We start from the raw sequence: 9,990 nt of genomic DNA on the forward strand, positions 1-9,990 counted from the left end.
AAGGAGAAATGCTCACTAACAGGGAGGTAAACTAATTTGTGCTAAATAATTTAGAGAAATAAACTTTTTGTGAGTATGGGACATTTGTTGGATCTTTTATTTCAGCTCATGAAACATGGGACCAACACTTGCATTATGTGTTTAATATTTTTGTTCAATATATGTTTAGTAGAATCATTGATTGAACAATCAGCCTTTTACAGAGCATTCGGAATGTATTTAGACCACTGACTTTTTCCACATTTTGTTACGGTACTTATTCTAAAATTGATGAACTAAAACAATTTAATCAGCAGAATACCACCCTGCATCCCACTGCTATCTTGCTTCTGAAGCTAAGCAGGGTCGGTCCTGGTTGGTCCCTGGATGGGAGACCAGATGCTGTTGGTGCTGGAGGGCCAGTAGGAGGCACCCTTTCCTCTGGTGTAATAAATAAATATCCCAATACCCTGTGTAGGGTGCGGTCTTCTGAATGGGATGTTAAATGGGTGTCCTGACTCTCTGTTGTCACTACAGATCCCATGGCACTTATTGTAGGGATGTTAACACTGGTGTCCTGGCTAAATTCCCAATGTGGCCTTCATGGCCACCTAATCATCCCCAGCTTACAACTGGATCATTCATCCCCTGCCTCTCAGCTGTAACTGTTTCCCTGGTCGTTGCTGTAAATGAGAATGTGTTCTCAGTCAACTTACCCGGTGAAATATGAGTTAAAATAAAAAAATCGACACAAAATACCCCATAATGACAAAGCAAAAACAGGTTTTTAGAATTTTTTGCAAATGTATACAAAGTAAAAAACATATACCTTATTTTCATATGAATTTAGACCCTTTGCTGTGAGACTTGACAGGTGCATCCTGTTTCCATTTGTCATCCTTGGGATGTTTCTACAACTTGATTGGAGTCCACCTGAGGTAAATTCAAATGATTTGGAAAGGTACGCACCTATCTACAGTGCCTTGCGAAAGTATTCGGCCCCCTTGAACTTTGCGACCTTTTGCCACATTTCAGGCTTCAAACATAAAGATATAAAACTGTATTTTTTTGTGAAGAATCAACAACAAGTGGGACACAATCATGAAGTGGAACGACATTTATTGGATATTTCAAACTTTATTAACAAATCAAAAACTGAAAAATTGGGCGTGCAAAATTATTCAGCCCCCTTAAGTTAATACTTTGTAGCGCCACCTTTTGCTGCGATTACAGCTGTAAGTCGCTTGGGGTATGTCTCTATCAGTTTTGCACATCAAGAGACTGACATTTTTTCCCATTCCTCCTTGCAAAACAGCTCGTTCTCAGTGAGGTTTGATGGACAGCTTTTTTGAACAGCAGTTTTCAGTTCTTTCCATAGATTCTCGATTGGATTCAGGTCTGGACTTTGACTTGGCCATTTTAACACCTGGATATGTTTATTTTTGAACCATTCCATTGTAGATTTTGCTTTATGTTTTGGATCATTGTCTTGTTGGAAGACAAATCTCCGTCCCAGTCTCAGGTCTTTTGCAGACTCCATCAGGTTTTCTTCCAGAATGGTCCTGTATTTGGCTCCATCCATCTTCCCATCAATTTTAACCATCTTCCCTGTCCCTGCTGAAGAAAAGCAGGCCCAAACCATGATGCTGCCACCACCATGTTTGACAGTGGGGATGGTGTGTTCAGCTGTGTTGCTTTTACGCCAAACATAACGTTTTGCATTGTTGCCAAAAAGTTCAATTTTGGTTTCATCTGACCAGAGCACCTTCTTCCACATGTTTGGTGTGTCTCCCAGGTGGCTTGTGGCAAACCTTAAACGACACTTTTTATGGATATCTTTAAGAAATGGCTTTCTTCTTGCCACTCTTCCATAAAGGCCAGATTTGTGCAATATACGACTGATTGTTGTCCTATGGACAGAGTCTCCCACCTCAGCTGTAGATCTCTGCAGTTCATCCAGAGTGATCATGGGCCTCTTGGCTGCTTCTCTGATCAGTCTTCTCCTTGTATGAGCTGAAAGTTTAGAGGGACGGCCAGGTCTTGGTAGATTTGCAGTGGTCTGATACTCCTTCCATTTCAATATTATCGCTTGCACAGTGCTCCTTGGGATGTTTAAAGCTTGGGAAATCTTTTTGTATCCAAATCCGGCTTTAAACTTCTTCACAACAGTATCTCAGACCTGCCTGGTGTGTTCCTTGTTCTTCATGATGCTCTCTGCGCTTTTAACGGACCTCTGAGACTATCACAGTGCAGGTGCATTTATACGGAGACTTGATTACACACAGGTGGATTGTATTTATCATCATTAGTCATTTAGGTCAACATTGGATCATTCAGAGATCCTCACTGAACTTCTGGAGAGAGTTAGCTGCACTGAAAGTAAAGGGGCTGAATAATTTTGTACGCCCAATTTTTCAGTTTTTGATTTGTTAAAAAAGTTTGAAATATCCAATAAATGTCATTCCACTTCATGATTGTGTCCCACTTGTTGTTGATTCTTCACAAAAAAATACAGTTTTATATCTTTATGTTTGAAGCCTGAAATGTGGCAAAAGGTTGCAAAGTTCAAGGGGGCCGAATACTTTCGCAAGGCACTGTATATAAGGTCCAACAGATGACAATGCATGTCAGTGCAAAAACCAAGCCATGAGGTCGAAGGAATTTTCCATAGATCTCTGAGACAGGATTGTGTCAAGGCACAGATCTGGGGAAGGGTACCAAAGAAATTCTGCATCATTGAAGGTCCCGAAGAACACTGGCCTATATCATTCTTAAATGGGACCACCTTCCTACAACTGGCCTCCTGGCCAAACTGAGCAATCGGGGGAGAAGGGCCTTGGTCTGTGAGGTGACCAAGAACCAGATGGTCACTCTGACAGGGCTCCAGAGTTCCTCTGTGGAGATGGGAGAACTTTCCAGAAGGACAACCGTCTTTGCAGCACTCCACCAGTCAGGCCTTTATGGTAGAGTGGCCAGATGGAAGCCACTCTATTAAAATGCACTTGACAGTCCGCTTGGAGTTTGCCACATGGCACCTAAAGGACTCACAGATCATGAGAAACAAAATTCTCTGGTCTGATGAAAACAAGATTGAACTCTTTGGGCTGAATGCCAAGTGTCGCATGTGGAGGGAACTTGGCACCATCCCTACGGTGAAGCATGGTGGTTGCAGCATCATGCTGTGGGGATGTTTTTCCGCAGCAGGGACTGGGAGACTAGTCAGGATCGAGGGAAAGATGAACAGAGTACAGAGAGATCCTTGATGAAAACCTCCAGGGCGCTCAGGACCTCAGACTGGGGCGAAGGTTCACCTACCAACAGGACAACAAACCTAAGCACACGGCCAAGACAACACAGGAGTGGTTTCAGGACGAGTCTCTGAATGTCCTTGAGTGACCCAGCCCGAGGCCGGACTTGAACCCGATCGAACATCTCTGGAAAGACCTAAAAATAGCTGTGCAGCCACGCTTCCCATCCAACCTGACAGAGCTTGAGAAGATGAGGATCTGCAGAGGAGAATGGAAGAAACCCCCCAAATACATGTGTGCCTAGCTTGTAGCATTTATACTCAAGAAGAATCGAGGCTGTAATCGCTGCCAAAGGTGCTTCAACAAAGTACTGAGTAAAGGGTCTGAATACTGAAGGAAATGTGATATTTCAGTTTTTTACAAAATTGCTAAAATATCAAAACCTGTTTTTGCTTTGTCATTATGGGGTATTGTGTGTACGATGAGGATTTTTAAAGAAAATCCATTTTAGAATAAGGCTGTAACGTAACAAAATGTGTCAAATGTAAAGGGGTCTGAATTCTTTGCGAATTCAGTGGTCAAATACAGTCAGGAGAGGTTGTCATGACGTTGCCCTTTTGGGTGAGGTTTATAACCCCCCATAAATACCTTTTCTTTCCACTCTACAGAATGGACTCTTGGAAAGCCCTGTGTTACCACAGAGAAAGTATGGTAATATCAAAAGGTTGGGGAATGGAACAATATTTCCCTTTCTCAACCAGTTGAAAGTGTCCGTTGGTACTTAAAGAATATGATGTCAGATCAGTTTTCTTATTATATTATTATATTATATCTGACATTATATCTGATGATAGGACAACATAAATTGTATCTTGGAAAGTCTACACATTCTAGTTATCAGATTCACATGGAATTGTTGTGCAATTTAAATGTTTTAATATGAAACTATTTGTGAGTAGATGAAATGTGATTTTAGCTTCTAAATGAGAGAATTGTTTTCATAAGTAAACTTATGCTCACTCAGTGGCCACACCAAAGTGAACAGACATTGGTTGAGAACTATGAATCACGCCCTTCTCTCCTCCAGTATCAAAGCCCGTTAACGAAAGTCAACCTCAGTTCGTGATGACTGGTGTCTGTACCTTTAAAAGGGTTAATTTCAACTACAACCTAACGAAATTAACATTTAGTTCCAAAAATGTTAGGACTGCTGTCCTGTAAATTTTAAAAGGGCGAATGTCAACGTGGAATGGTGATCACCACGCTGGAATGGTGAATTTCGACTAGACCAGCTAGAATACAGCACGAGCTGATTATGGCAACTTGTTATGAATTTTAAACTATTATTCACTAAAGAAGAAGTGATACATCCTAGAAGTTGAGTTATCAGCTGCAGCTGTAAACGTTTGTGGCCTAGGAAAGGACAGACAATCTCCTAAGAACGACAGGGTACTTTAACGTATCCGCTCTACAACACTACAACCAGAAAGATTATTCAAAGGACAATGGTGATATCTTCTGGGTAAACCAGTCTTACATATTCGGCCCATCAATCGAAGCGCAGCTCAGAGTAAATATATATCTTGCATTTTCTTTTTCCCAAATGGGCAGTTATTAGAATGCATAAGATTCTGTGTTTACGGTTGCATCGCTTCTCAAGGTCCAATAGAGACCCAATCCCTTTGTCCCTCTGTCTTCCCGCTCTTTCATTCAAATCCAACCCCCTTCCTTTGTGTAACTAGCCATCATATTGGGTTAGCCCACTAAGGGCTTGTCATGACATGATTAGTAATCGATGTACAATCTATCCTGTGTATATATATATGTAATTCTGTGTGATTATTTAGGTATTTAGTAAATATATAATTAAACCAATTTTGTGTATTGCTAATTCAACTTGTTAGCTAGGGTTTGTGCAGATAACCAAGTACTTTATGACCATCAGAATGAGACTGAATGAGGTGACGATTAATAATTGACTGCTATTGATATAGAGTGGATTCGGGAGATAACCGTTATATTTAAATTAATGCTTCCGTGGTGCCCCAGGTTATTAATGGTTTATTTGTTGCATGGTTTAATTCAATAACGTAGTCAGAGACACGACAAGGTTGTTCAATGCAATTCTGTGTGTTATGGAGGGATGGCTGGAGAAACGATACTCTGTGTACGAGAAATCCAGGCAGACAACATCTGTAATCATTAGTGTGCAGTGAGTTGGTGGGGTGCAATCAAGGAACGAGACGTTTTATAATGTGTGTCTCGTTTAGTCTCTGATGGAGAAACTGAAGACCCATCTGGAATCGGCCCGTAAAGCCGAGGAGAACCACGCTGCACATGCCGCACAGCAACCTGGGAAATCAGACAGGGTGAGTGGAGGTGTACTGTGGCAATAAAAAGTCCAAAATATATTTTGGACCAATCATCATTACAAAACGGTTTCAGTTCAAAAATATTCTTAGGATGTCTGGTGTGAACCACTCTTGAGGTCATGCCACAGCATTTTAAATCAGGTTGAGGTCAGGACTCTGACTGGGCCACTCCAGAAGGCATATTTTCTTTTGAAGCATTTTGTTGTTGATTTACTTCTGTGTTTTGGGTCGTTATCCTGTTGCATCACCCAACCTCTGTTGAGCTTCAGTTGGTGGACAGATAGCCTTACATTCTCCTGCAAAATGACTTGATAAACTTGGGAATTCATTTTCCCGTTGATGATAGTAAGCTGTCCATGCCCTGAGGCAGCAAAGCAGCCCCAAACCATGATGCTCCCTCCACCATACTTTACAGTTGGGATGAGGTTTTGATGTTGGTCTGCTGTGCCTTTTTTTTCTCCACACATTGTGTTGTGTGTTCCTTCCAAACAACTCAACTGTAGTTTCATCTGTCCACATAATATTTTGCCAGTAGCACCGTGGAACATCCAGGTGCTCTTTTGCGAACTTCAGATGTGCAACAATGTTTTTTTTGGACAGCAGTGGCTTCTTCCGTGGTGTCCTCCCATGATGACTGTTCTTGATTAGTGTTTTATGTATCGTAGACTCGTCAACAGAGATGTTAGCATGTTCCAGAGATTTCTGTAAGTCTTTAGCTGACACTCTAGGATTCTTCTTAACCTCGTTGAGTATTCTGCACAGTGCTCTTGCAGTCATCTTTGCAGGACGGCCAGTCCTAGGGAGAGTAGCAACAGTGCTGAACTTTCTCCATTTGTAGACAATTTGTAGACAAAATGGACTGATGACCATTATGTGAGTGTTTTTTATATGCAGGGCAGTTCTAACCAACATCTCCAATCTCGTCTCATTGATTGGACTCCAGGTTAGCTGACTCCTGACTCCAATTAGCTTTTGGAAAAGTCATTAGCCTTGGGGTTCACATACTTTTTCCAACCTATACTGTGAGTGTTAAAATTATGTATTCAATATAGACAAGAAAAATACAGTAATTTGTGTGTTATTAGTTTAAGCACACTGTGTTTGTCTGTTGTTGTGACTAAGATGAACATCAGATCAGATTGTGTGACAAATTTATGCAGAAATCCAGGTAATTCCAAAGGGTTCAAATACCTTTTCTTGCCGCTGTGTGTGGATGAAAGGATAGATGGATGGAGGGATAAATGGAGGGAGAGACATGCTAGTCTTTGCCTCCCTTAACCCTCAGGGAGCCAAGAGGATAAGCCTACTTTTTGTATATGCTACTCTTGTGGAGTTACCACTAGCACTTTAGAACAGACCAAATCACTGTCAGCTGACTGACTGAGTGCTGAGTAGCAGCAAGCCTGCAGGCTGATTGACTGCTTTACCCCTGCCTGTCTGTCTGTGACTGTCTGCCCCGTCTGTCTGTCTGAATACCTGCCGTCTGAATGCCTGTAGAGATATTCTCGCTGGTTTGCATTAAGAGTTGTCATTGACATGAACCCATTTTCTTCCTTGTTCAGATTTATATATCCTAGTGTTCTAGAGTACACACACAAACAACACATCTACCCTTGTCAGATTTATTCCCTAGCGTTCTCTCCTGCCCTGGTATGGATTTATCCTAACAGAGCTCATATGTCCACTTTTATTACACAAGTGGTTTAAAACTTCTTGACCATACTTGAGACGCAGACGTCTCAAGTATGCCCCTGGAAATGCAAATGCGCTACGCTAAATGCTAAATGTACTCGTTACAACTCAATCTTTGATCAAAATTCACAAGCAGGGTATTGAATTAAAGCTACACTCGTTGTGAACCTAGCCAGCAAGTCAGATTTTTAAAATGCTTTTCGGCGAAAGCATGAGAAGCTATTATCTGATAGCATGCACCCCCCAAAATGCCAGCACCACACGTAAACAACAGATTTTGCGGTAGCCGGCGCTACCCAAAACGCAGAAATAAAATATAAAACATTCATTACCTTTGACGAGCTTCTTTCTTGGCACTCCTATATGCCCCATAAACATCACTATTGGGTCTTTTTTTCGTTTAAATCGGTCCATATATACCCAAAATAGCTTTGTATGGAAGCTGTGTCATTCAGAAAAAAACATCGTTTTTAAACGCTGCGTAATTTTTTAAAATTAAAAAAGTCGACGATAAACTTTCACAAAACACTTCGAAATCCTTTTGTAATCCAACTTTAGGTATTAGTAAACGTTTATAATCTATCAAAATGATTACAGGGCGATGTATTTTCAATAGGTCTTCGCTTGCAAATCAATGGCTGCTAATGTCTTCATCAACTACATCCGGGTGAAGACTGGGAAAATGGATGCCAGATAGATGGATTTTCCAACAATTAATTCAATTGAAAATGACGACAATGGCGACATCGTGTGGAATTTGTATGAATTGCAGGCAGGTCGATATTAAATTCTGTTCTCTTTTAACAACTCGTGGAAGTGACTTATGGAAATTATTTTTAGCTTTCAGAGAGCAGTTTTTCTTGCGTTTTTCAATGAAACACACGATCTGTTATAGTCACAGCCGTGATTTAACCAGTTTTATAAACTTCAGAGTGTTTTCTATCCACACATACTAATCATATGCATATACTATATTCCTGGCATGAGTAGCAGGACGCTGAAAAGTTGCGCAATTTTTAACAGAATTTTGGAAAAAGGAGGGGGTAGAAGTAAGAGGTTAAATTAACGCCATCATTGTGTCATTCATCTTCCACCAGGCATGAGGAATCTCAGACACTCAAAGAGGAATCTTCAAAACAACGTCACATCTCAACTTTTATTAGAAAATACAATCGCTTTTAGTATGTGGCGGTCTACTTTTCCTGTGTATGTCATAATTTTTACCGGCTGTCTTTGAGCGTTGGTAGTCCTCAGTAGAGGCCAGAATGTCCTGTCTGTACTTATCCAATACACTAATCTGGCAACCTAGAACACCATAGAGTTTTGGACCTTCTTTTTTCGCATGTATTTGTCTTAATCTGCATTTATTTGAGTTCATTTAGAGTCCATACTGCAGAACAACTAGCAGAGGAGAGTTTGGTCCCCTATCAAGACTGGCATTGCTCTGTCAGTGATTATTTCCAGGGTTGCTGGGTAGGTAACCCCGGGTTACAGCAGAACACCATAGTGGGCAGCTGCCCAATCAGAGAGGAGGAGGGAACTACTGGGTTAGGTAACCCTGGGTTACAGCAGAACACCACAGTGGGCAGCTACCCAATCAAAGAGGAGGAGGGAACTAGTCATTATCCCAGCATCTCGCAAAACAAACTTTTTTTTTCTTCATATCAATTTATTTTTATTTCAAGGTCCATTATCTTGATAACGTGAACATGTGTCTGTGTTAGTTTTGGACAATCAGGACAGTCAAGGCCACATATGTCAGAGTCAAGGCCCGCGGGCCACATCCGGCCCGCAAGAAGGTTTTTTACGGCCCCTGGGATGATCTTGATTTATTATTAGAACCGGCCCGCAGCAAGCCGGCAGCCCGCAGATCTTTTACACGCACCAATACTACATTTCCCACAATGCAAAGGTGACGCACCGAGCAGTAGGCTGCTTCATTTCAATATTTATTGGCACAGCAGTCGTCAGCATCACAGTAAAATTAACTTTCAGATACCCATCAAAAATGGCAAAACGGAAGGTGGATACTGAGAACCGGGGGTTTCAAACAAGGTGGGAGTCGGAGTATATGTTCACGAAGGTAGCTGGAAAACCTGTGTGTCTTCTGTGTGGAGAAAGTGTGGCGGTACTGAAAGAGTATAATCTGAGACGACATTATGAAACGAAACACGCGGACACACACGCGGACGCAACTGTCAAGGCCAGTTTTATTTTGGCAGAAGAGATCGCTAAATCAGCCCGGCCATTTACGGAGGGGGATTTCATCAAAAACTGCATGATTAAAGTTTGTGACGAAGTTTGCCCAGAAAAAAGGCAACTCTTTTTAAATGTGAGTCTGAGCAGAAACACCATTGCCGAGAGAGTAGACCAGTTGTCCATCAATCTAAAAGAGCAGCTTGTGAAAAAGGGAAAAGATTTTATTGCATATTCCTTGGCTGTGGATGAGAGCACCGACATTTCTGACATTGCCCAGTTGTCAATTTTCATCCGCGGAGTGGACTCCAACCTAAGCGTGACAGAGGAGTTTTTGGCTTTACGTCCTATGCATGGCACAACTACGGGGCATGATTTGTATGAAGAGGTGTCAAGATGTGTAAATGAGATGGAGCTGCCTTGGGAAAAACTCGTGGGTTTGACAACCGACGGAGCACCTGCGATGTGTGGACACAGGAGCGGACTGGTGGCGAAGATACGGG

This window comes from Oncorhynchus clarkii, chromosome 24 (assembly GCF_045791955.1).
Source record: "Oncorhynchus clarkii lewisi isolate Uvic-CL-2024 chromosome 24, UVic_Ocla_1.0, whole genome shotgun sequence".
In the NCBI taxonomy this organism is placed as follows: Eukaryota; Metazoa; Chordata; class Actinopteri; order Salmoniformes; family Salmonidae; genus Oncorhynchus; species Oncorhynchus clarkii.